This window comes from Podarcis erhardii (assembly GCF_964252035.2).
Source record: "Podarcis erhardii genome assembly, chromosome: 1".
In the NCBI taxonomy this organism is placed as follows: domain Eukaryota; kingdom Metazoa; phylum Chordata; class Lepidosauria; order Squamata; family Lacertidae; genus Podarcis; species Podarcis erhardii.
The window spans coordinates 55,174,371-55,202,240 of record NC_138497.1 but is presented as its reverse complement, the minus strand read 5'-3'; the positions used below and the strand labels follow the sequence as shown (position 1 = coordinate 55,202,240).

Below are 27,870 nucleotides of genomic sequence, written 5' to 3'. Positions count from 1 at the left end.
ACCAGGTTTCAGATGATGTGAAAGACAACTGCCTGAGATCTTGATGAGTCACCATCAATCAGAGTAGACCCTATAAGATTAGATAGACAAATAGTTCTAACCCAGTACAAGAGATCTTCCTATGATCTATGTGGAAATTCACCAACAAGTTCATGTCCACTGTTTTGAGGCATTCCATTTCAGGGTTTGCAGTGCATGAAACCCCATTTTATCTTACAGAATCTAATGAGATGCACGAGGGATATTTATTGCAATATAGAATCCTGAAACATTTTCATTTTTAGCATAACCATGTACCTCATTGAATCAAGAGAAAGAAAAATAAATCATTCATAAAGATATGGATGTATTAATTTCCCTTTACCTTCCTTGCTGTTCTGCTCTAAACAGAGGGAATAGTCAACCAAAGAAACCAGCAAGAAAAGGAGAGTTTTAAGAGTGTGTGTGTGTGTGTGTGTGTGCGCGCACACACACATGCATTTAAAAGTATGAAAATGTTAGGTTATCAGCCTGAATATGCCACGTTTCATCTCATCATTGCTAGATGTGAGCAACAAAAACAGAGTTAATGTTCCATAGTCAAAGCAGAAGTGACAGTAATGCCCAAGAATGGACTTTTACACAAAGAACTCCTCAGCAAAAAATAATAAATAAATAAATAAATAAATAAATAAATAAATAAATGAAAATGAGGAGGGAGCTCAAAATGTCAAGTGCAACAGAAGTTTACATTATTCCAAGTCCTTGACTTCTGCCCTGCTTAAGCTTCTTAGTTCTCTATGTGTCCAACATAGTGGACTTGCAACATATTGTTGGCAAATCACTGATTTCCCCATGTTAATCACTAGAAAAATCAATAGAGCTAACATCGCTTGTGTGAAAAACACCTCTTCCTTGCAAAGAGAAGGAAATCATCCTCATGAAAAACATTTCTCCCGGGGAATAAATGCATGAATAAATAACTTATTAGAACATTTGGGAAATGCAATAGCACTGAGCTTCATCACTGCAACTTGTTCACGGTAAAACCTCCTGTTTTTTCACTCACAGCATTGCGTTCGTCATTAGTGATGCTTTAGCGAGGTGGATTGATGGCAGGCTCTTGTACATTAATGTATGCTTGAATGGGCAAAGATGCTCTGGGCCCATACTTGGAACCAAGCGCTAATGATAGCAAAAGCATACCACATTGATGGCAATCCTGCCCCTCATCCCCACAGCAGTTGTGGAAATACAATAATTGAATGCATTCAGATGAAAATGTTCTGAGCAATTCTCCCTACAGGGGGAGGAAAGTCAGCAGCTAAACCATTGCAATATCCAAATCCCTGCCAGTTTACAGCAGCCATAATGGGGAGCTGCAGCCAATCTCATTACAGTCAACAGGAGAGAATTAACTGTGCCAGCTCCAGGGCTGGGGTACTTTAAGGGCCTATGTTGGGATTCTCAGGAGAATAAGGAGGAACAGGATCCCATGGATCCATGGCTTCACTAGACATGCCCCATTCCTGGATCCACTACCAGCGGAGCATCTGTAGGCCAGTATTAAAACTGGCTTGCCATTTGTTTCTTGAACTTATATACTGCTTTTTATTCCAACAAATCTCTGAATAGTATAACTCCTCCAACAACAAAAATCAGTACTATATAAATATATATAATGTCCATGTTCTCTGCAACCAATACTAGTAATTAACAACAACCCGCATTTTAAGTAATACAATTAAGCAATAAATGTCTCTAAACAGTAGACATAAGTAAAAATGAAAATGAAACAAGAGTGAATAAAATACAAAATAAAGAATGCATCAAGATATAGCTCCAGAGCGCAACGTATAGTAATTACAATATATGTCTTGAGAATCTCAAAAATGTCACATGCACAAACAGCATCCTCACATGTAAGAGCACACACAAATCAGGAATTCAGGAAGCAAGCTGTCAAGACTCAATGACCACACCCTTCACACACAGCCTACATAACTCCACTCCACTCCGCAGTTCTCACTTAAAAAAAAAAAAAAAAGGAAACACTAAAAAATGCAACAAGTGAAACTCATGTACAATTCCAACGGCAGATGAAAAGTCAAATGCACACACACACAAATTCATTTCCACCCTGTCTCTGTCTCACCTAAGTTTTGTTTGAATTTGGAGGCCTTCAGGAGTCAGGACTACTTTCACACGTATTGTCTTCTGACGGAGGACTTGATTTACATGTTGTAGTGGGGTGCATTATAGTGTTTTAAAAGGAACTCACGGCCTTCTTTGATTTTTGCCTTAACTGTAAGTATTTACCTGGGGGGTTGCGTTCTGAGGCATCGCACAAGTCAGCCCACCCCGTTCCGCCCCCTTCCAGTGCTGAAAATGGTGTGTGTGTCAGCAGTCGCACACAAATCGGAAGTTCCCTGTTTATGTACATGTTAGCAAGTTGGTGACTGTTGGCATTTGCCAATAATCAAAAAAGCTACATGAGGCCCAATAGGAAATATAGGAAATCTCTGTGTCAAAAAGCAGAGTAATGACACACAATTGACATTGTAAATAGTTTTGTCTGGAACAGATAGACCTTTGAACATGTATTGAAGGCACTCATTTGGTTGTAACATTTACTGAAAATGTTAAAATGTTATAATATTTCCAGTGGACTTTACAAACTTTTAAGTTTAATGGTGATTGCAACCATTCATCAATGTGAATCATATAGCTCCTCTTGTTTGTTTATATGCAATGATAGGTTAAACTGAGGTGCAGCTTGGTCCAGAAAAAAGAGATCTATGACAACAAAGAGGCAAGTTTGAGAATATACACAGATACTTTCCATTACCTTTGAATAATCATTAATAGTCATCCCCTATTTGAAATTAGACAGAGTTGAGCTCAAGCATTTTTATCTTAAGGATGTTACTGAGAAATTCCAAAAGAACTTCTCTTTTCACATTTCTCAGCAATGTGCAAAGAGAGTGCTTATGTTTACAGCACCTCCATCGAACTAATTCCTGGATCGGTTGTGAGAAGCTGGTTTCAGGCACTAGGCCTGTTGGCAGACCAACTCTACGTTCCAAAGATGTCTGCAAACATGATGTGAAGGCTAGCAACATTAACCCCGCTGTATGGGAATCTCTTGCAGATGACTGTCTGTCTGGAGACAGACAGGTTGTGTATCCACAGCAGTAACCAGTAAATGACTGACTGCTGGGAGGAACGCAGAGAGAAGAAATGGCATGGTTCTTCTGCAGCAGCAAAACTGGATGCCTTCATCTGCTCCACCTGTGATAAAACATCTCTCTCCTGTATTGGGGTCTACAGCCACAGCAGACACTAACTCTCCAACAGGTTTGAATTTGCTCCCCCATGATCCACAATGGATATGTGCTTTTTCCTCCTTCACACACTATTCTTCCTTCAGAACTGCCAGGGAACTTGAGAAGCCACCCTCAACTGATTGTCCTTGGGGCGATTCTGTTAGGGTTTTAGTTGAGTTGAGTTTTGAACACCGCAGAAGAGAAATTGCAACAGGCATTGTTCCTCTACAACGCTTGCTGATGAGACCAAATAAAAGTCAAAGCACCAAGGAAAACCATTCACATCTGACTCTTTGATGCCCATCATGAGAATAACCTCTAGGTGTTATGCTGTCAGCCTGGAACTAAATGTAAGGCGAATGCAGACAACCCCATTTACTATTTGATATTTGCCCTATGTACCCTTACTCCCATTCACCAACCTGTCATTCTATGCAGCACATAGCATGGGCACTCAGCTCCTCCCTGTCTCTTACTGAAGAAGGAAAATGTTTTTGACTTGATGTCAGTGCCTACAAAATGCAGTCAGAGAGTGATGAGATCAGCTTGAAAGCTTTCTGTTATACAAACAAGGAGAGAAGGCATTTCTCCCTCTTGCCATCAAATTCACACCCAGTGAGATGGAAGGTGACCTCCATAAAAAGGGGGCTATTTTTTTGAATGACAGAAAGAGAAGTCAAAATTGAAAGGGCTTGAAATGACTTTTTCCCCTTAGTCTGCATTGTGCTTTAAAGTACCTGAAAGGATGCGTAAAACTATGCAACTATCCCTGTCTTGCAGAGGCAGCCCTGACATTATGGAAAGAGAGGGGGCAGTCTCAGGCAGCAGATTGGGGTTATAATAAAAGGGCATCAAACTATTACTTAATTTGTTGTTATTGGGTTGATTGTTTGCTTGTTTTTACGCCCAGTAGTGAGTGCTTGTGGAATTCTTTACCTCGGTTGTTGAAGTAATTTAACTGACTGCACACTAAGTTGTTGCACTAACAGAAGCCAGAACAAGATGCTGCTTTTGGTAATTTAACAACAACAGCAAAAAATACCCACATGCAAACATTCATGGCACTCTGTGCTTAGGAAAGAATGGTGCACAGATGCAGAAGGATGAGAGAAAGAGTGAGAGAGAGGCCAGATGTAAAAGAGGAAAATGACCCTGAAACTTTAATGCCTGTGTAGAACAGAGACTTCTGGAAGATATAGCTTGCCCTTCCACATGTGTCAGGAGGATTTTGAGTGTCACATGGCAGGACAGAGTTTCAAACAAGGATGTGCTCTCCCAAGCCCACATTCCCAGCATTCAAGGATGTGCTCTCCCAAGCCCACATTCCCACATTCCCAGCATTCCCAACACTCCTGACTTAGAAACATCTATGCTGCCTTGGTCATGTCCACAGAATGGAAGATGGCAAGGTCCCCAAGGACGTACTCTACAGGGAGCTGGCTTCAGGCACCGGGCCCCTTGGCAAACCAACTCTGCATTACAAAGATGTGATGCAATGCAAATGTGACATGAAGGTTGGAAACTTCAACCCTGTTGTATGGGAATCCGTTGCAGATGACTGCAGTGCCTGGAGACAGTTAGGTCATGTACCCATAGCAGTGGCCAGAGGAGGAAATACTGCTGGGAGGAGTGCAGAGAGAATAAATGCCATGGTACACCTGTAGCAGCATGACCAGATGCCTTCATCTGCCCCAGCTGCAACAAGGCATGTCTCTCCCACATCAGTCTCTACAGCAGAGCCTTCCAAACTTTTCATGTCGGTGATACATTTTTTAGACATGCATCATTTCACGAAACAGTAATTCAGTTATACTAGCAAATTGGAGGTTAAACTAACCTCTTTCCAGCCCCGGGAGGAGCACAAAGAGTGTTCACGTGACACACCTACACACTGCAGCCGACACACCGTGTTGTGATGCACAGTTTGGAAAGCTCTGCTCTACAGCCACAGCAGGCTCTGTAACCTTCCAAGAGTTTGACCTCACCCCCTAAGGCGCACTCCTCCATTGACTCCTGAGACAGATAGATGCAATCAATAGCTTGCCCTCTTCTACATAACTAGGGGCAGGAGTCCTGTCCTTTTTTGTATCTGGCCATCTAAGAGATGGGGGCAGAATATATAGAACAAATCCTATGTAGGTCTACTTAGAAGTCCCATTGTGTTCAATGGATTGGAAAGCCTGTACTCAGTTTCTTGATCCACCTACTGTTATCTGTGGCTGTACCTACCTCTGGTTCTGCACACTATTAACTGCCCTGCCCTGCACCCTACCAGCCCCCACTGACACTAGCACATTATTTCAATTGTCCATTTTATGTTCAACTCTATAATATCCAGCACTGTACACAGTAGTCCAGATGTAGCTGTCCCATGTTGTTGTTGTTTAGTCATTTAGTCATGTCCTACTCTTCGTGACCCCATGGACCAGAGCACACCAGGCACTTCTGTCGTCCACTGCCTTCCGTAGTTTGGTCAAACTCATGTTCGTAGCTTTAAGAACACTGTCCAACCATCTCATCCTCTGTCGTCCCCTTCTCCTTGTGCCCTCCATCTTTCCTAACATCAGGGTCTTTTCCAGGGAGTCCTCTTCTCATGAGGTGGCCAAAGTATTAGAGCCTCAGCTTCAGGATCTGTCCTTCCAGTGAGCACTCAGGGTTGATTTCCTCCAGAATGGATAGGTTTGATCTGCTTGCAGTACATGAGACTCTCAAGAGTCTCCTTCAGCAACATAATTCAAAAGTATTAATTCTTCGGCGATCAGCCTTCTGTATGGTCTGTCCCATAGATATGTATAAATGAATTACAATACACCCTCCCCCCCCCAAATCACCTTCCTAAGATTCCCCATCATGGAATTTGCCTTTTTTGAACATCATTGTCATTGCACAATCCCAAGAGTTTATCCAGGCTCCATCAGTGTTTACTTAAAGTCCAGATATTTGCTCCATTTACCATTTTTTTGCTTATCTACACAGTTTATGTGAAGAATACACATCCTTTCTTTGCATTCAGTAAACAGTTGTGCCTCTCACTTTAAGTACCTCAAGGAAGAAAATTGGCCATCAAACAAAACATGAAATATATGGCTATATTTGCTTTCAACAAGCTAAGACCCTTGCAGAATGTGCTGTGCTGTGCTGTCCTGTCCCACATAAGAAGTATTCGTTGAGTATGCAGTAATTTTTCACTAATGTATATATCAGCTGTGCAGAATTTATCTACTGGAATAATTTGCTCTGCAATTCCAAAACACCCCACTCTCCAGTCTGATACACAAAGTCATTTTCAACTCTAGAGTGGAAGTTTCCCAAGGACTGAGCATTTGTCAGGGTTTTTAGTTTATCAGTGCTTTCCAGGAACAAGTGTAATAAATCCAAAGTTGGATTAAGAATACAAAACCCTTCAAATAAGAACTCTTATTTGCAATATTACTGCTCAACTTCCCCTGGGTTATGTAATTTAGAGACTCATCATAATGGGTTCCATGCAGTGACAACACATGTTCAGAGATTGCTTGTTATCAGCTATTGGGCAATTTCACACAGTCAGAGTGTGATCAAAATAACTGCCAGAGAGATATATAACCATCTCCTAATGGTGTCATCTTATCTGTTTAAAATGTCATCTCACAATGTCAGAGAAATCATACAAGCACTTAAAATTCCCCCGTAATACTCTGTATAAAATTCAAAGTTATTATCTTTGGATAAAAGTGAAGATATTTCTCAAATCCAACAAAACTTCACAAAGGTCACTTTTTAATTTTTTCCTACATATTTTAGAACTTGGGTAAAAGGTAAAGGTAAAGGACCCCTGACCGTTAGGTCCAGTCGCAGATGACTCTGGGGTTGCGGTACTCATTTCACTTTATTGGCCGAGGGAGCCGGCGTACAGCTTCCGGGTCATGTGGCCAGCATGACTAAGCCACTTCTGGTGAACCAGAGCAGTGCACAGACTTTTAAACTGCTAGGTTGGCAGGAGTAGGGACCAAGCAACGGGAGCTCACCCCATTGTGGGTATTCGAACTGCCGACCTTCTGATTGGCAAGCCCTAGGCTCTGTGGTTTAACCCACAGCGCCACCCGCGTCCCCCTGGAAAGTTAAGTCAAGTCAAAGGCAACTAAGGGGTGTGGCGCTCATCTCACTTTCAGGCCGAGGGAGCTGGAGTTTGTCCACAGACAGCTTTCTGGGTCATGTGGCCAGCATGACTAAACCACTTCTGGCACAACGGAACACCGTGACAGAAACCAGATCGCACAGAAACACCTTTTACCTTCCTGCCACAGCAGTACCTATTTATATACTTGCAGGAGCGGGGACAGAGCGCAGGTGGCACTGTGGTCTAAACCACAGAGTCCCTTTAGAACTTTGATGAAAGCTCTCACTATAGATGTGTTCCACTTTTGCTACCTGATTAGTATTTGAGGAACAAGTCTATCAAGTGGTTCACATAAACAAATGACTGATTTTTCTTCCCTGGAAGATTATTCTTGATTGTCCAGAAGTTTCACAGAGTAATTGTATGAAGGCACATCAGTTTAAATCCCAAAATTCTGGTGGCTTTGTGGGGGAGGCCTCTACTAGTTGAAGAGCTGTCATGTTTCTCACAATGGGCATAAGATGCTGTTATATCATGACACACCATCATACGAAGAAGGACATTGTATGGGGGAGAAATGGTGATGGCAAAATATGTCACAAAACAGAACAAAGAGCTCATGTTACTACCTAGTCAGGTCTTGCCTGCAAAGCCTACATGGAACACCACCACCACTGCTATTTTCTATAAAAAGAGGTGCTGGGACTCACCATGAACACTTCCCTTGTTCTCTTATAATGGCAATGGTGCCCACCTGAGAGGTACCAGAACTGAGTTCTGGCAAGTTCCAGCTGAAAAAAAGCCCTGACTACCACTAGTGAAATGGACAAGAAATTGGGGAGGGGGGATATTGCCTCAGTGCTAGTTAAATTAACGAAAGAACACATAAAGGCAAATATATGTTTGCATTGGTAGAAAGTTTTTCATTTCCAGGAGATGAGTGAAGTCTGGATCTTCTCATAACGATCCCACAACTAGTGAATGTTTAAATTGACATGGGGAACAAACCAATGCATTAAAAAAAAAAAAAAGTTGTAAATGTTCAAAGTCAGAACCACTTTTAATATTCTAGTTGCAGGCTTTTGGAAAATGTTATCTGAAGTGAATGTTTAAAGACGAGGCTTCTCAGTTGAAATTCAGGATCTCTTATGCAAAAGCTATACTGGATCTAATGACTGTGTCTCATTCAAATGTGATACAAATATATAATTGAATAGAAGGAGACCTAGAAGCTAGATTGGATTATGACACAGACCACAAAGTTATTTTTCAGGGCCTAAAAGTTAACAGACCATTCCTTTGTGGGGAGGGGGTTGCAATGCTACACAGGTATCACCAGTAGTTCATACATCTTTTTTTAAAACACACATACACACACAAAGATGCAATATTTTCCTTAAATGGAGAAGTTGTAATGATAAAATGTACAGTACTGAAGTTGTCCATGCCTGTGTGTGCATGGCGGAAAGCAGTTCTGGGAACCATCAGTCAAGATGAAGCCTAAAACAGCAGCTATTTTGACAGTTAATTGTAGTAAGACTTTCAGTAATAAGTAATAATGCCCCCCCCCCAGTTTCTTGAATCATCTCCCTACGTTTGCCACAGCAAATATTACCTTGGGATGAGCCAGAAAATCTCAATGTGTATCCATATGTAAAAAAAAGCAGGCCCTCTCCTTGGCAGATTCTACCTGGCAGCCATGAGCATATAAACCTGTTCCAGAATTTACCGTATTTTGCCCAATTGCTTCCCAGCCCAGATTCTGATGTGCTAAGGTTGATGAGATTTGTAGCTACACATAACGAGTTCTTCAAGGTCAGTTGGAGGAGTAAAACTGATTTTCCAAAGTTGGTAGATATATTTATTATCTACCCCACAAAAGACAGAACAAGACAACAGTTGCATGAATACACACTTGTGGGGTCTCTGTTCATTTCAGTTAAGGCATTTAAGCCACATGCATAGTCAAATCCATGTTTAGACCGCCTTTCTCCAAATAAATGAATTAATGCATCTGATCCATTTAGGAGTTCTTAGACTAATGTTACAGGGATTCCACTCATGCAACATTATTATTATTATTATTTTAACCCAGTAAGCATATCAGCTAATGTAAATGGAGGAGGAATTTATTCAAATTCATCCTTTGAATCAGCCCATCTGCACTGTTTTGTAAGTTCCTCCAACCCTCTGGAACATATTTTGGGGAGGGAGCTATAGTAGGACAGGGCAGAGAAAATCTCCCCTCCTCTTACAATAGTCATGCGTCTGAGGGGTCCATTTCACCTGTAATCGAATTTGAGCAAAGTGCTGTACAGTGGAGGAGAAATTGTGGGAAGCTTTACTTTACAGACTACACTTTTATCCTGTGTGAGCCACATAAATTGTATAAGGATAATAAGAATGCCTCCCTCAAACAAAAATATCTTTTCAGCCTTTCCTATAATTTCCTCCTTTTTCTTACCCACAATGAATAGATGTTCTCAGGTTGAAATAAATATATACATATACTCTCACTTTGTACTACTAGGTCCTACCAAATCCTTGATTATTTCTTGGCATTAACTATGATTGGTGACCTTTATTTTCCAGGTACAGTTATTATTATTGGTTTGCACCATGCATTATCCTACGGGATATCGCCTGGCCCATATGTCTGACTTGCTCACAAGGCTGCATCATGCTGGTTACACAATTTTCTGTAATCTGTGGTCTTTAGAAAGAATAATAATAATAATAAACACATTCTGGACCTTTTTGTTCCTTCTTTTTCACAAGGTATTCTTTAAATGTTTTTTTCTTTTTTAGATCTTCACATAAATTAGAGCACAAAATGTTCAACTCACATAGGTTTGTCAGATGTATCTTATTGTTTAAGTCTTCTGTCAACAAATTATTTTACTTCAAATTGTCATGTCCCATTAGAGCAACAATAGTCACTGTAGGCTCAATAAGCCTCATCATACATTGTTAATTACGAGAGTTATTCAAGCATTTGTGATCCATTGTGTCAGCAAAGTTTGAAGCAACTACAAGCAGGTAAGAACGTACCATAATAAAATCCTAATAGCATTAAAAACATGAAAATCTAGATACCATTAAAAACATGAAAATAAAGTAATCAGTATTACTAAAAAAAATAAAGTAATCAATGCAACAAATAAATGAATTGCAATAAAAATCAATCAAAAGGTTGGCAATACAACTGGAGGACAACAAAAAGTCTGGAATATTCCCACATTGTGCACCTTATCCAAGAAGGTAACCAACGTCCCAATGATCAAAGGTAATCCTATTTCTGCAACATTCCCTGACTTTCCCACTGACATCACTTCTGGCTGGTCCAAATGACAGTTAAGAATGACCTGATTCTGTACAACCATCACTCCCAGATAGTGTCTCAGAAGAGAACAATATGCTTGCTAGGAACTGATTAGATAAGGAATTGCAGAACAGTGTGTAATAAGCATACTGATCAACCCTAATTTCAAATTTACAGTCAAATTATTTTGGTGGCTTCATGTAGACAATGAAAAGATATGTGCCAAAACAAAACCATACATAACTGCACATAAGCTTCCAAACTAGTGAAGAAGCATTTTCGAGGAGGGCTACCCTTTGGATGTCTTCTCCAAGAAAAGAAAAGAAATCAGTAGGCTTCCTACTTGGTGCCAACAAGGCATTCCAACTTCTCAGTTCATATAAGAAGATCAATACAGATTTGTACTGCACAGCGTAAAGTGCCAGTGAGGAGTTCTGAATAATCAGCAGGGGTGAATGGCTGCTTTGATTTCTTCCCCACCCCCAGTAATCCACTAGGGCCACTGAAGCTGTTTCTGTCATATCAATGGATAGTTGTCATTTGATGGTGAACACTAGAGAGTTGGCTTTTCATCATATTTAGGGAGTAGATTCTTAAGGTGCTAGTTTTCTATCATGATCACTTGTATCGACCCAAATTTATTTTGGGATTTGTCCAACAGCAGGTGGAAGAAGCCAATGGAGGGTTTCTTCTTTCATAGCTTGGGAACCTGGGGAAAAGATTTGTTGTCTCTTTGCGGGGGGGGGGGGCGATGAGCTACAGTGGTACCTCGGGTTAAGAACTTAATTCATTCTGGAGGTCCATTCTTAACCTGAAACTGGTCTTAACCTGAGGTACCACTTTAGCTAATGGGGCCTCCTCGCGCTGCCACGCTGCTGGCACACGATTTCTGTTGTCATCCTGAGGTAAAGTTCTTAACCTGACGTACTATTTCTGGGTTAGCAGAGTCTGTAACCTGAAGCGTCTGTAACCCGAAGCGTCTGTAACCCGAGGTACCACTGTACATTCTTCTTTAATGCAACATGCTAGAATGGAAATCTACTGTGCTGAGATGATGACAATGTAATTTAGTAGGCTTATTTTAGATTTATATAGTCTTCCAGCCTCAGCTATCCTGACATGGTTTGGAACTTTGATCAAAGTTTTAAAATGGTATTGGGATGTTCCTGTAGTCCTTTAGAAGAGCATCTTACATTCTCCCGAGGGTTTGAAATACACAACCTATGCATGTGACTATTCACCATGCCTACTGGATCTGGTCCAAAACATCAGGATGACAGCAGCTTGGGGAAGGCTGCTTTAGGATGTGTAAATGGGTTGCCTCTGGACACACCAGTTTGAATTCACATATGGAAGAATGACTTTGAAAGTTATCATGGCACTGAATGGAATGCAGCAAGTTCTCTTCCAAGCTAAATACAAAATAACTTCATTTGATTGCAGCATCAAGCTGCCAGAGCCAACTTTAGAGCTCACAAAGGGGGGTAATAGTCAACTTCCCAAAACACTATGTTCTGTGATAATGTCACAATTTGCACCCACATTCACAACATGGAACGCTGTCAACAAAGTCAGACACATCCATAAGACTCATGCAGAAGAGCCTGTCCTACTGCTATTTCAACTTCACTGAAGTGTCCAACATCATCAATTTTAAGGTCAGCTTAACATCAATTCCCAAAAAAATAAATCACCATCAGCAGTAATATTTTTACAAGGTTGTTTTCCTCCTCTTTGTAACAGACTACTAAAAACAAATGACATGGATGAAATAGAAATGGCACTCACAGTGCAGCTATGCACACATTCTTGGAAGAGAGAAATGTCATGGAACTTGAAATGAAAAAATAAATAAATAACGGATTACCTGTGCAGGATTCTTCATTGGAAAACATCCCAAATTTCCAAAATGGAGTCCATTTGCTGGTTTGTTTGTTGTCTCTTACTCTGTATGTCTCTTCATCAACAGATTGAATAGGGCAATTTGCTTTTGTTCTTCCCTCTGACCATTCCCCACTGTTTTTCTTTTCACTTGGACCTGGGTAGGAAAATATTGACATTGAAATAATTATTTCATTCTATATAAACAGTCTTTAAAAATACTAAAACATTTCAAATGCTTCACATTTTCTCCACAAAAATAGCTGCAAAACAATAATAGATTGCTACAGTTGCCAAAAACATAAACTCTTCTTAAATTTAAGAAGAGGTGATGATGGGGTTTTCTGGTGGAACTGCACGTATTTCTGTTCAATTATGAAAAGCAATATCGAAAACAGAATATTCAGCAGCAATCAGTGAAGCAGTTTGTTAGGCACAACCTGCCAGTAACTGGTCATGAGTGCAACTGAGTGGGAGCAAAAAATTATTTCTCACTGTTATCTATGACTGCACAGCAGTGCCTGTGGATGCGGGCAATACCTCAGAAACCACCAGGTAACTCAAAAGTGTATCCCCCTTCATAAAATTTATGCACTGCTTGATTGTAAAAACCCTCAAAGCAGTTTTGCATATATATAAAAATTAAAATTAAGAAAACAGTACAACCCAACTTTAAAGCAACAAGATCCTGGGAATGTATAATACAGTGGTAAGGTAAAGGTAAATGTACCCCTGCCCATACGGGCCAGTCGTGTCCAACTCTGGGGTTGCGCGCCCATCTCGCTTAAGAGGCTGGGGGCCAGCGCTGTCCGAAGACACTTCCGGGTCATGTGGCCAGCGTGACAAGCTGCATCTGGCGAGCCAGCACAGCACACGGAAACGCCGTTTACCTTCCCACCAGTAAGCGGTCCCTATTTATCTACTTGCACCCGGGGGTGCTTTCGAACTGCTAGGTTGGCATGCGCTGGGACCGAGCAATGGGAGTGCACCCCGCCGCGGGGATTTGAACCGCCGACCTGACGATCGGCAAGTCCTAGGCGCTGAGATTTTACCCACAGCGCCACCCTCGTCCCTAATACAGTGGTACCTCAGGTTAAATACTTAATTTGTTCTGGAGGTCCGTTCTTAACCTGAAACTGTTCTTAACCTGAGGCACCACTTTAGCTAATGGGGCCTCCCGCTGCCGCTGTGCCACTGGAGCACGATTTCTGTTCTCATCCTGAAGCAAAGTTCTTAACCCGAGGTACTATTTCTGGGTTAGCGTAGTCTGTAGCCTGAAGCATATGTAACCTGAAGCCTATGTAACCTGAGGTACCACTGTAATAATAATAACAATTTATTATTTATACCCCATCTGACTGGACTTCCCCAGCCACTCTGGGCAGCTCCCAACAGAATGGATCATTTCTTGTCCTCTGTTGTGTGCATTTCCAGAGACAATATGTAACCACCTTGTATAATTAGACCAGCTCTACAATTTTATGCTTATAAAGGTACACCTACTATAAAACCGCAGGCAAATCAGTCTAGGATTGTTGTTTTTACTATGTACCTTTAAAACTGAATTTTGGGGAGTAAATTTGCTGAGCTGGGAAAATAACCTGGAAAAAAACCTCAGAAAGATAGAAGCAGTGGCTAAGAAGTTATGGTGAACAGGGGAGATGCTTCAGGCTTGTATTCTGCTTAATTGGCACCAAAGGTCACAGAAACTAAGTGTAAAAATGTTTTGACAGGAGTGGATATGTGGCACAGAGGCAAATGGATTTGAATGTTCAGCATTTTCCAAGCAAGCAGCACTAGCAGAACTAGTGGTGAATATACAACCAACAATAACCAAGTGATAACATTACATCAACACCCCTGCCCCCAAAGTACTGTGATTGGAGAACCCTGGTAAAACCCTTCCTTCTCACTGGAAGCTAGATCTGTCAGTCAGTCCCACAAGAGCTTTTGCTCTCCCTCATCTCTCCAAGTTGGTGTTTTTCATTTATGACAAGTTTGGGGAGAAATATTCTGCACATTTTTCATTTTAAACAATCTGAATTTCTGAAGTGCTGCGAGCCACTTTGGAGCTTCCATTTCAGTTCAGGGTTATTGTGAAGAGATACCACTTAAACTCAGACAAGCCCTGAATCTGCCAGAAGAGACCTTGCTTTAGTTCTTGAGGCATGATTTATTCTTTCAAAACCTTTGCATACCCTGTAGTACACTCACATCCCAAGACTTTGAACATAAGGTATACATAAAACTATGCAAAAAGGACTCTGTTTACAACAGGCATAGGCAAACTTGGCCCTCCAGATGTTTTCGGACTGCAACTCCCATCATCCCTAGCTAACAGGACCAGTGGTCAGAGATGATGGGAATTGTAGTCTCAAAACATCTGGAGGGCCGAGTTTGCCTATGCCTGGTTTACAGCTTGCTTTCTGCAAGGATCCTGGCCATATGGAAGTGTATTTACATATGAAGGGATCTGTTCAGACCTTCCAGTGAATGCACAGAAGGTTGGATCATGAATAGCATATATGATACCACTCTCGTATATTTTTGCAACCTATCTCATATTGAAGGTATGGGCAGGCATATCTCCTTCAAATTTATGTAATCTAGCTATATTCACCTTTTTCTTTTTCAAACACAAACCATCAATGCTTGTCAATCTTCTGAGTAGACAGTCTATCTGATGAACGTAGCAGTTTCATAAATTGATTTTATCAAGTTAAACCTATGGTAAATCTGAGCTACCATCCTTCTCAAACTGTGGACAGAAAAAAGAATCATCAAAGCCAGTTTCTTTCTGTAGGGATTAATTTAAAAGACAACTGCACTGATAATTAAAAATTCCAAAACTTTCAGTAATTTCAAATATATTTCAAATCCTTTTTTCTTCTTTTTTAAAAAGTAAATACATTGAATGGTATTAGAAAATAATCCTCAAGCATACATTATGTTTAATGGAAGCTATGGAAGCCACTATGTCAGAAGAGTTCAGGACAGTATTTTCAATCTCTCAATATTGTTTTATTAAATCTCAAATGAATTTCATATCTTTTATTACTTGTACCAGCCATCACTATATTTCATTTTCTGCAAGGAGGTTACATATTGTCTCTGGAAATGCACACAACGGAGGACAAGAAATGATCCATTCCCAGGCAAGATCAGATATTTCTATTCTTCAGAAAGCTATTAAAAAGTACTACCCAGATGATATTTGTCCTTGTCTTTCATTTTCAAGATGACAATATGATAGGACAGGGTGGTACGCTATTTGGATCAAAACATAGTGCTCCCAAATCTTTTTTCCTGACCAATAGGGAACCAGAATAAGTGGCTAAGAGTAAAAAAAAGATCATATTTTGGACTCCCCACTTAATAGCAGGGGCGAAATGTTTATTGGGAAGACTGTAGTCCATCAGTGGATCATTTCAGATACTTATCTAGACTGAAGATATATTAGCAAGTCCTCATGGAAGTGCATACATGTGAACAAATTCTATCCTTGTAAGGCTACCAGGGACATTCTACGGAAAAAAAGATGGTGGCCCACATAGGTATATGGGAGTGGCCATCTTTCTTCCCATATGAAGGGTCCGCATATTATGAAAGACAGTTACTTCTTGAGAACATTTTAAAACAGATGTTTTAGTGCCTGGCAACAGATCTGCTCTTAGCAACTTCAAATGTTAAGTGGGAGAAGAGGCAGCCCCTAGACCATTCTCATTAAAACTTTATGTACCCATTTACAGTTTGGTTCATTGGTTATGCAGCTTAATCTATTATCAGATCCATGCATCAAGGGCAAAATTGGAAGGTTTGCTCCAAAATATAGAGAAAACTGGATTCATCCCCAACCCTACATGCAACATCACTTCCATGAAAGTGATAGTTTAACAGATGAACATTTGGACAATGAAATGTGGCAGATTATGCAGGTTTTGTTTGCTTTGATTAAACACACATTCAGTCTTGAAAGGAAAGGAAAAATATTTTTTAGCAGGTTAAAGTATTTTGATTCATATGTAGATGAGGAGGGGGAAAATCCCTCACCGAATACAGATGTTTGATAGTCAGATCCTCCTGTCCCAACTTCTGAGAGCGCTGATCCTGGTTATGATGTTCCCACATTTCTGGTATAGCAACCTTTTAAAGGAGGTGGGATCATCACATACATGTTTGTTCATTTGAAAAACAACAAAGCAAAACCTCATCCTCCATTATGTTTCAATCAGGTGTGCTTGCGGTGCCAATCATTTCAGCTTGTTTTGTGGCCCTCACATTTTAGATTCTGATTGGGCTGCATTTCTTGTCAGGTTGACGAAAGGATGTCATCCATCACCAGCTTCTATTTTCTGCTTTATAAATTTTGATGCCTCAAAATGAATTTTGCCAAGACTCGTCTTTTTGCCTGCTCTAACAACTGCGATTATTACCATGTTTCAGAAAACAAAACTGCACATTCTTTCCTCTCAAATGCTGAGCACAACAACTTCAAACTGCTGATTGGGATAACCTCAGGTAACTATTGGTAATCTAATTTCAAATATCCTTTTTCTAATAGAATGAAGGCTAAACTGAATGTGACCCAATACATTGCTGGGAGAAATCTAGACATTTCTGCCTAACCCTTTCAAAGTCTCCACCTGGGACTCTCAGTTTCTGTGAATAAAATAAAATACTCCTTTTAATTTAATAACATATTTTTATATTTATATACACCTCCTATTCTTTGTGTTCCATAATGACTTGAAGCAACAAAGGAAGAAGCACTATTATGGCAATGATTTTACTAAATTACACAAAAACTAAATAGCCCTACCCCTATTTCTTAATGTCAGAAATATATGGCCACAACAGTCTACAATGCCACAGGCAGTCATAAGAGTCTAAGCTCTGCAAAATACATATTTTTGAAAAGAAAAGAAACTCCCCCCAACCTCTGTTAAATTTATAATACATAATAGATGTCAAGTCCCAATAGTTATTTCCTGGATTCATATGCATATTTTTCTATGGCCTAGAGAATGTCTAGAAATATGTACATATTAAATATCTGTGTACCACTCATTGCTCAGTTCTTCTTCTGTGTAGTTTATGCCATTGCTATGGATATTACTTATACAAGTGCTACTTATTTTACATATGTTTTATTTTATTGTACCAATAGGAAATATGAAAGTGTTTTTGGGCTTTGTGTTTTTGCTTTATTACTACAATTTAACAGCAGTGTTGTAGAACACATTGTTTTTAAACATATATACATGAAGGAGCATATCCTACAAAACCAATTGCCACGTACAACAAACTTATCTACACCTGAACAGACTTATTTCCTTAGGTGTTTCTCTGTACTCCTTTCCAGATGTTCATTTGACCACACAAATCTATTGCAGAATAGGAAGCTGCCTTATATCAAGTTAGACTTTCGGTCCATCTAATTCAGTATTGCCTACACTGACTGGCAGCAGCTCTCCAGAGTTTCAGGCATGGATCATTCCCAGCCCTACTTGGAGAGGACTAGGACTGAACCTGGGCCCTTCTGAATGCAAAGCAGATGCTCTACCACTGAGTTATGGTGACTCCCCAATTATTCCTTCCATCCACCATTCTAGGAGGTTTGTGCACTCTTTCTGATGCTCAAGCAGGACCACCTTTCTTCATTTGGCGTGCTGATCGAGTAATGGACAGGAACAAGCAGGAGGATGGTGGTGTTTTAAACACTCAGGGAGCTGCCACTGCTCACCACACTGCTTGCTCCCTTCTTCGTTCTGTTGACTTCATCTTCTCCTGTGACTGCCATGTCTGATTTCATCACAACTGCACAGCTTGAATGGACAGAATTGCCTGAAGTGCTGTTGGGGACAGGGGTGGGACCTGTCTTTTAATGAGGGGAGATGGAAGTGTGACCCAAGTGGAGGACACTTGCACCCACCTAGAGGCAAGTTTAAGAGAAAGGGGAACTCCCTCAGGCACCTGCAGATCCACAGAAATATGGAGTTAGCTCTACAGATTATTCCCAGGAGTATAAAGAACATGCAACTGAAATTGTATAAAATAGATCTGGACAAGAAACATGCAACAGCACCACTATTACTTTTACCATCCTCATAATCCTGCTGTTTAGCTGCAAATAACTCTTGTCAGTAAATATCTATTAGATGAACCAAACTTAGTTTGCATATTTTCTGGAACATAAGGCAGCCACCTAGTGCTGCTTCAACCAGATGTTGTTATGATGCCTATATAGCATCCTCAACAAATGGCTTATCTACATAAGAAATGAAAATAAATTTGGTTCCAATCCAGCAATTGTGCTTCCATAGAACAGATTTTCCTGCATAGCAGAGGGTGGGAATAGATGACTCTCAGAGTCCCCTCCAACTCTACAATTCTATAATTCTGTGATTTAGTAGGGATGTACATTGGATCTGAATGTACCCCAAATAAAAAGGCAAAATTATGTTAATTTGGGACAGACTCAAATTCCTGAACAGGATCTTGCTGTTAGCAAGGTATTTGAGGAAAGGTCAGGAATGCCAACATCTTCTGAGTAGCTCTGTCGCCTCTGTTTTTCCAAGTAATTTAAATGCAGAAACACTTCCCATCTTTTCCAAGAAATGAAACCAAGCTGATGGGGGAACTTGGGATAGAAAGGGGTAAAGGGTGGGGGGAAGCTGGTTGTGAAGTGGGAGGTATCTTTTGTTATGACATTCAAGTCTAATCAAAGTGAATTGTCCCCCGGGCAATGCAGTCCAATCACAGTGATTTAGGGGAGAGATGATGAAGTAAATAAATAGAATTGCTCTCCTCATGGGTTGTCACTTTTCTCCAAGTTTTGGCCATGAGGGCAAGGCATATCCCCCCCCCCCAATTGTTTGGTTTCATAAGAGGAGATTACAGATCTATGAATAATACTTCATTCTGTCTTCATTCCAGATGAAAACTTCTGGATGGATCTGCCTGGAACTCAGCAGGGTTAGTCAACTCTGCCTGCAAACTTCATCCACTTACACGAAAAGGAAAACAGATACAGTACTTTTTCTTTTCTTTTTTTAAGAGTCTCCATTATAGTCAATGAGGGCAAAACACAGCTTCAGACCTCACAGATCAGATTTTGACCTGAATAATAAATCACATCAAAATGACAGAGAATGAATCTGAAACATATTGGGCTGCTTCTAAACAACAGAGATACAAGATTAACCTTGTGGTCACTACACATCTCTCCCAGTTTTGGATGACAGGGTACCATCAACCCTGCCATAGTTCAGACCACATGAGATTCCTGCTCCATGTGCCTTGTTAATTTAACTAGCAGTTGACCTGCCAGAATTGGTGTAAGGAACTGAATCCTGCTAGCAGGTCGGATTCTTATCTCACCCCCTGTGGACCAACCTGGACAGGTGACTGACACCGGTCAAAATTAAAAGGTGGAAACTGTAACAATTGGTGATTAGAGCAACCTTGTGTTAAAGGAAGAGAATTGCACAGAACTGGTGCCACAATACTAAAAGCACATGGTCCAGTCACTGTTGTGCACTATTCCAATCCAGATTAAACACATTTTCAAAAGGCTCTCTGAGAAACTCTAGGTGTCCACACACAAAAAAATTCTGTTTGGTATTATCTTTCTGTTTATGTTAATAATTCAGAATATAAGCAATCCCCACAACCAAGAACTTATACATTGACCACTAATAATAAAACATATTTTGTAGATATTTTCCCACATTTATTATGCTATATTTGTGATATACAAATGACATGAGAAAACTTAGTATACTTATTTGTATAACATTATTCTTGTTTATAAAACCCAATAAAAAAAAATAACCAACCCCCCCATCTCCTATAAATGGCTGTGGCTAATACAATAAAAAAGAAATACGGGCAGAGCTTCAGAAACTATGGTCTATCGGAAATCCAACTGATGACCCTGGAAAATAAGGGATATCCATGTCTGTTGTATTTCTGTTTTTATAGACTTGTTAGAATTATATCCAAAGTCAGGAATGTATTACTGATGTCTCTGCCCCCCCCCTTTGTATCTGTTAAACTATTTCAAACCTGTTTTCTGATATGATTTTGTTCTATGTTTGATTTTGCATTTTAATAAATAGAAATCAAAACTAAAAAGTATAAAAGGGTATCTGGTAATTGTTTGCATGGCTGTGAAAACAACTGATACATCTCTCTCTTTTCAAGGTTTGTAGAACTCTGTATTTGACAACATTCAGTGAATTCTTTGTCATGATCTTCTGTTTGCCTCTTTGCTAATTCTTCTCAGTGGAGATGGAAAGAGGTTCCCTTTGCAGCTTTGGAAGGTCTAAGTTAGGCACTAGCTTGCTGCTGATAAATTAAAGATTATAGAAAGTCCAATTTACCAACTGTCTATTGCTCATAGCATCAAAGATCTTGGGATCTTACAATCACAAGCAAGTTAAGGAAACAAGATTGGATGACTTGAGTAATGAAGTAGAAAAATTACTTTTTTTTTTGAAAAATTGTTTCCCATTTATCTTCTATATCAATGTTAACACTCCAAGCCAGAGATATACAGGGTCATTTATCCACTGTAAAATGATCTGTTTTCACTGCTTTGTTTCTGACTTGACTGTACTAGTATATAAATTGTATTCTTGGAGGAAGAGGGGTAATCAAGATGCAAGCATTTGCCTAATGCCTTTTTAAAGGAATATTTAGCTTCCAAATTCTATTTGGCATCTTTTTAATCACATCTTTGTTTATGTTTTACACTGTTGTATCCAGAACAATTCCACACACCCCTGTAAAATTCAAGTTAGAAAGGGGGAGAAAGAAGGAAATGGTGAACTAGAGATGGGCGAGATGAAACTGCAGTGTTGCATGCTTCAATTAAGAGGTTCACAAAGACACAGATAAATTTTTATCACCTCCTTTTGTCCTTGAGTCTCCACTGAAGAGAATTATTATTTCAGCAGTTGGAAAGCCACATAATCAGGACGTTTGCATGATGCAGATGAACAGAGGATTAGACATTAGCGTCTCGAGGAAAATGAACTCAAGGAAAAGATCGGCATACAATGCATCGATTCCCAGGGCAGTCAGCAGAAAATGAACATATATTGACCAATGAGTGGAATAATAGCTTTGTTGACAAGCTCATAGGAGACATTCAATCTCTACACCAAGTGGGCAGAGCAGTGGAGTTGGAAAGAAAATGAATCATCTGCTCTCTTCCATTCACCATGGCCGCTGTGCTTTGAAATATGGTTCTCGCTAGTTCCTCTGGCCATTATTCCCAACCCCAACCTATCAGATGTAAGAATCACCAACTGATAGAATAGTCCCAACAGGATGCCTTGGTATCTAATTGCAGTGCTTTGAGTACTCCTTTCTGTTTGCCCGAACTCAGTTGTGCTTAGAAATTCCCATTAATTAAAAACAGTAATTGAAATACCACCTCCTGGGAAATAAGGCACAATCCTGTAGGGGTTCTGGATGCATTTAAGTCAGGAGGGGACGTTGGCTAGGGAAGAGGGAATCAGTAGTTTATGGACTGTGTCACTGTTGGTTTAGATCTGAGATATTTTGCCAAACAGCAGATCCTTACTTTCCCTAGTTTATTGGGGTTAATGCCCCCCTATTTTCCACTGCTTTGGGTTAATTTCTCCAATTCCTTCTCCCTGCATGGGGTGGAATCTATACTTAGCAAGTCCTTATCTTCTGCAAGGTGAAGAAAACAAAAGCCCTACTAGGAATGGGAGAGGAATTTGATTCAGTTTGCATTTAAAGGTGAACCTAATTTGCACAATATGAGAACCAAAACACAGCCACACATTGCTCTGTACTTTGCAATATAGTTATGTAGTCCAATTATGTGTACACATATATGTAAAACTGCATATATTTGGGAAAGCTGCTTTGCCAAAATTGCATACGAAATTGCATACAAACTTGTGTATATTAGGAAAAATGAGCAGTAAAATGCTGGTGGATTTTCATGAGAACAACTCATTCTCTCTTTCTCTTTGTGCTATTTTCTGATGAAAAAAGAAAGAAAAAAACTATTGAAAATATAAATAAATAGCAGTTAAATGCAAACACCACAATGGACACCCATGACAGAGACCATTTTTCTCAGCTGAGAAAGAATGTCAGAACAAAAATGTCTTCCATTGTTTCTGGAAAGTACAGATAGTGGGTGCCTGTTGCATCTTGACAGGTATGCTGTTCCACAGAGAAGGAGAAGCCCCACTGAAAGGCCTGGTCCAAGTTACTGATATCTACAGTGGTTGCAAGAGATGCTTTCTTGCAGACTGTACTGACCTAGTACTTTCCCCCCTGTAACCACCTCTTGTACTGTTACTTTGCAAGTTGGCAGCAAACATTAAATTGGGAATACCAGTACTGTCATTGACAATCTACATTTCCTCTGTGTGGTGTAGGGCTTATATCACACAGAAAGAATAAAACCTAGACATATTGGTTGTGTATGTCTGTGTGCTAAAAAGGAGAGCTTTTACAAAATAACAGAACTAAAGGAACAACTTTCATTTTGAGCCTCACAGCTCCTTCTTAAAAAAGAAAAATAATAGTAAAAATTGTAATGAAAGGGATTCAGTTTAGAACGTTTGGTGCAGAAAGATAATGAAGAAATATGACTGGAGATTCCTACTCCAAACACATTAAAATGTAAATATTCTTAAAAGATTCTCAAAATAGATGCAAAGATGGAATCTTGCCATATGCCATTACTCCAGCTAGTACTTTTATTTACTTGAATAACTCCCACAGCAAGTCATTCTTCATCACCCTTAGCATTACTAATGGGAGCTGTTAGAGATGGAAATAACGATGAACATGCACATTGTGTGGGCGCTGTTAAACTTCATGCATTTTTTTTCCTTGTCACTGCTTACATGACAAACTGCTAAAATGGAACGTAGAAAGATATTATGTGGTCTGTGTATCCATACCATGTAGAATGGGGGAGAAGTGATGCTCACAAATACTTTTGTCAGTAGTGAAAACCACCATGTCTCTCGCTGAGCTCAGAACAAATGGGAAAATGTAAGATCAAAAATGAATGTTCACCTTAGGAACCGCTGACTTGCTTCAAAAGGACAAGATTACATGAGCTAAGCACTCCTTTTGGCAGCCTTCGACAGCTAGTGGCCCTCAAGTTGTGAACTCCTTTAGCCACAGCCAGTAATGGTCAAGGTTTAAGAGAGTTTGGTGCAACACCATCTGATTGGGCCCAGGTTCGCAATCCCATTCTATGGGTGGTGTGCAACCTTCATGTCCCTGCTGGTAGCCAGGTTTTCAGTCTACATGGCCCATGTTCTGCATTATTTCCTATTTGGGGATCCAGTGGGTCTACATGATGCCATTTACCTACGTAGGCATTTGGTCTTAGAGCTCCTGATCTGTTGGACCACTTTGTTGGAGAAAGAACTGAATTTCATTGAAATGCAAACCTGAAGCGCAATGCAATTTCAAGAGCATTCCTATCCTAATCAAGCTTTTAAAATGTGGATTGGCATTGTTACCTTATTTCCTGAATGTAGACTTTGTTGATGTTGGGGCATGTGCAGAGTGTCCATCCTAATTCCAGCAAAACACACATGAGGCAAACAAACTCATATCTAAGATCTCAGATAAATGCTACATTTTTGTGATTGACTCCCAAAGCACAGCTTGTAATCATTTCCGAGTATTTCTGCCTTGCTTTTTAGTATAGAGTTAGCTTCATTCCTTCCTTAAAATGTGGGTTCCTTTTTTAGATGCTTCTAGAAAAAAGAAATAACAATCTTTCATGCAGTTAGCTTCTGGGGAAAACCAAGCACAGGAATAAAACACACACCAATGGATTATGCTCTCACATATCTGTTCTCCCTGCCAGCCTTCTTCATGTGGTACGTGTGCTTACTTTGTTGATTAAATATATAAACTCAGTTGCTGTGATGATGTTTCAGCAAACAGGTGTGCACTAGACTATTAAATCAACTCACTCTCTCTCCCCCTCAAAAAAGATTTGGAATGAGATTCTTAGAAGGCATTATCCTAGGCTGACTCGAGAGAGAGCCAGTTCAGTCAGTTGCTGAATCTCAACACTGTGTGTCAGTAGGGGAGGGGGAAAAGAGAAGGGTGAAGAGCAATTTCTCCAGGTCAAGGGAGGCAAGAGGAAAAATATGAGATGGTGAAATAGAATGACAGGATGACAGACTTTGCATTCTGCTGCAGAAAAAGTGAGATGTTAGCGCCAAAAAGCCCACTGTGTCATGACTGGTTATATGATTACATTTCTGTAGTTAGTGCCCATGTAGCAATTCCAAACACTTTGAGCTTCTTCCAAATCTGTACCGTGCAGGGTAAATTGCTGATATCTACGCATTTTATGACTGGGGTTGGGGGAATCTACACAATTACCTTTGCTGGTTGAAGTATTAAGTGAAATGTCTTTCCACTACTCAGCCTTGCATACCATCATCTTTCCAGTAAACTGATACAGAACAAAGTTGCTTTAAGGGAAATCTTAACATCTTTAAACATAATGAGGCACCCAAAACAAAATTAAACAGGCTTAAACCCAACAAAATGAATGGATTCAAGTAACCTTAAATTTGTGTTGGATTGAGGGCAACACATTGTGCAGAATGAGATAGCAGACAGAGGCTGAGATCCAACTGCACCTGTCTACTAGCAGAACAGACTTCCGCTTGTGCAACATGACTTACTCTTCCTGTCCTCCCCCCTGCAGCCTCTTGTACATTCACCAAATCTGCTTTGAACACTTGGGAGACCTTCTGGGCAGGTCTGGTGTGGGGTAACAGTCTGTAGGAGACGAAGGAGCTATGGAGACTCCACCTTCACAATATTGGTTACCATCCGAAAATTGTAGAGTTCTGGACTGCAATTTGAAATGGTGGGTTATGGTTTAAATTCTGACATGCTAAACTACTCTCTTATGTACTAGTTTTATTTACAGCCATATCACTTATTACTATATGCAGGGAAGTGCTTGTTTTTTGCTGTAAAATTTTACCCCTACCCCCACACTTTAGTTTGAAGTAGTACAGTCCAACAACCAACTAGTACAAGTAACAGGCAAACTATTCCTGGTTAGATTCAGAATTGGTCCAGAAAATGTATCTGTACTCACTGGAAATTAAGAAGGGGATATTTCCCATTTCAAGTATAATGTGCAGAACAGCTTCCAATCCCACTGAAGCAATAGAAGAGGGAACAGTTGTTACCATCTTGCTCAGGGGCAGTTGTATCTGACATACATCTGAACCTGATTCTTATTCTTTTTTATAAATATGAGTGATTGGGGAATTAATCTGGCATCCAAAGAAGTACTTTACTCCAAGAGCCCCTGGATTTATTCCTTCCAAAGGACTGATTGTTATGCGACTGGTAAAGCTGACTCAGAAAGTAGTACATTAACCTAAATTAACAACAGCTTGCTGGCAGTACATTAGCTAAATGAGCAGGAGTTCACACGCAAACCTTCGGACCCCTGGGTTTAGATTTTCTTATATATTATTTATTTATTTCATAAAATTTGTACACGGCTTGATGGTAAAAACAACAACAACCTCAAAGCGATTTATAAAACATAAAATAGTAAAATCAAGAAAAAATTACAAAAAAAAAATAAAGCTTACAAAAGTTAAAATACTGAAACAGGTTAGGATTACCTCAACTTTCTAAACATCTGGATAGGCTAGTCTAAACAGGAATGTTTTTAGTAGGCACCAAAAACAGTACAGTGAAGATGCCAAGGGAAGGAAGTTCCGAAGTATTGGTGCTGCCTAGATGGTAGAGTGTCGTCATAAAGTTTCTGGGAAGGGAATAGTTACAGTGGTGCCTCGCAAGACGAAAAGAATCCATTCCGCGATTCTCTTCGTCTAGCGGTTTTTTCGTCTTGCGAAGCAAGCCCATTAGCGGCTTAGCGGCTTAGCGCTATTAGCGGTTTAGCGGCTTTTAGCGGCTTAGCGGCTTAGCGGATAAGCAGATAAGCAGCTTAGCGGCTTAGAAAAAGGGGGGAAGGGGGAAAAAACCGCAGGAACTCGCAAGACATTATCGTCTTGCGAAGCAAGCCCATAGGGAAATTCATTTTGCGAAGCACCTCCAAAACGGAAAACCCTTTCGTCTAGCGGGTTTTCCATCTTGCGAGGTGTTCATCTTGCAGGGCACCACTGTATTTTCTTAAGTTTTGGCCCTTCACTAAGTAAAACATGTTTATTAATAGAAAGACAAAAGAAGCATCCGTTTAGGAACAGTTCACTCCAAGATAAGAGTTTGAAGGCACTTCCAAAAGAGATGATGGAATGAAAACAGGATGCAGACCATGAGCTGAGGGGAAGAAAGAAGAGGATAAACATGGGGAAGGGGGAGAGAGGGAGGATTTGTTAATCTTTCTGTCATGAATCTGAAGCTGGACTTTCCATCTTTAGGAGATGAGGCAAGGAACTGAGAGCAGGAGAGAGAATGGCCTTCAGCCCCCAATGCCCCTACTAACTCAGAAGGACTTAGGCAGGGGGAGCCCACTGTGCTATCTCTGTGGCCCACCTCCTGCTCAGAAGCCCGATGGAACCACACTCTGCTCTGCTCTGCCAGAGCTGACAATTGCTAATGCCAGCTGGGTCCCACAACATGAAGAGTCTCCTGTCACAGAAGGCAGATAGAACTGCTGCTGCCACTTGAGGCTCAGTATGAGGTTGACTTGCTGCTAAAGTGGCATTTGAGCTCTGCTCTCATGGAAACGGCAACCTGAGCCCTGCACTGAGCTGTCCAGGCTGAAACCCTTTTAAAGAAAATGGTGCAAAAGGTATAAAGATAGAGGTAATTTACATTAGACACAATTCAGAAAAATTAAAAACTTTGAGGTCTCAAAACAGAGGAAGGAACTCAATATGTGTATATGTACGTAAAGATTATTATGATGGCATGGTTTTCTTTGTAGGTGTGGGGTTTTGTTTGTTTTGCTTTTTTGGATTTTATGTTTGTAGTTTTTGTTGTAATTTTGCATTTAAAATAATAATAAAAAATGAATCCTGAAACCCTTGCCTACGCTTGACTTATACCTTGTTCACCCTCTACTTACCTTTTTTGGTTTTGCCAAACCCCAACACTTATTTTGGGTTAGAACTCCTATGTTTCTACTAATTTAGTTAACAGGATTTATATGTGATTAATCATAAAAACGCGGGTGGTGCTCTGGGTTAAACCACAGAGCCTAGGAGTTGCCAATCAGAAGTTCAGCGGTTCGAATC

General features: G+C 40.2%; 1 protein-coding gene across 4 annotated transcripts in view; it reads right to left on the bottom strand.

The window, feature by feature from the left end:
• The window catches only part of LRRC4C (leucine rich repeat containing 4C), a 614,780-nt gene that overhangs the window by 277,007 nt on the left and 309,903 nt on the right, over positions 1–27,870 (bottom strand). For all 4 annotated transcript variants that reach the window (XM_081835051.1, XM_081835053.1, XM_081835048.1 and 1 more), the window contains one exon: positions 12,594–12,764. The gene's annotated coding sequence lies outside the window, so the exon portion shown is untranslated. The remainder of the gene's footprint in view (positions 1–12,593; positions 12,765–27,870) is intronic.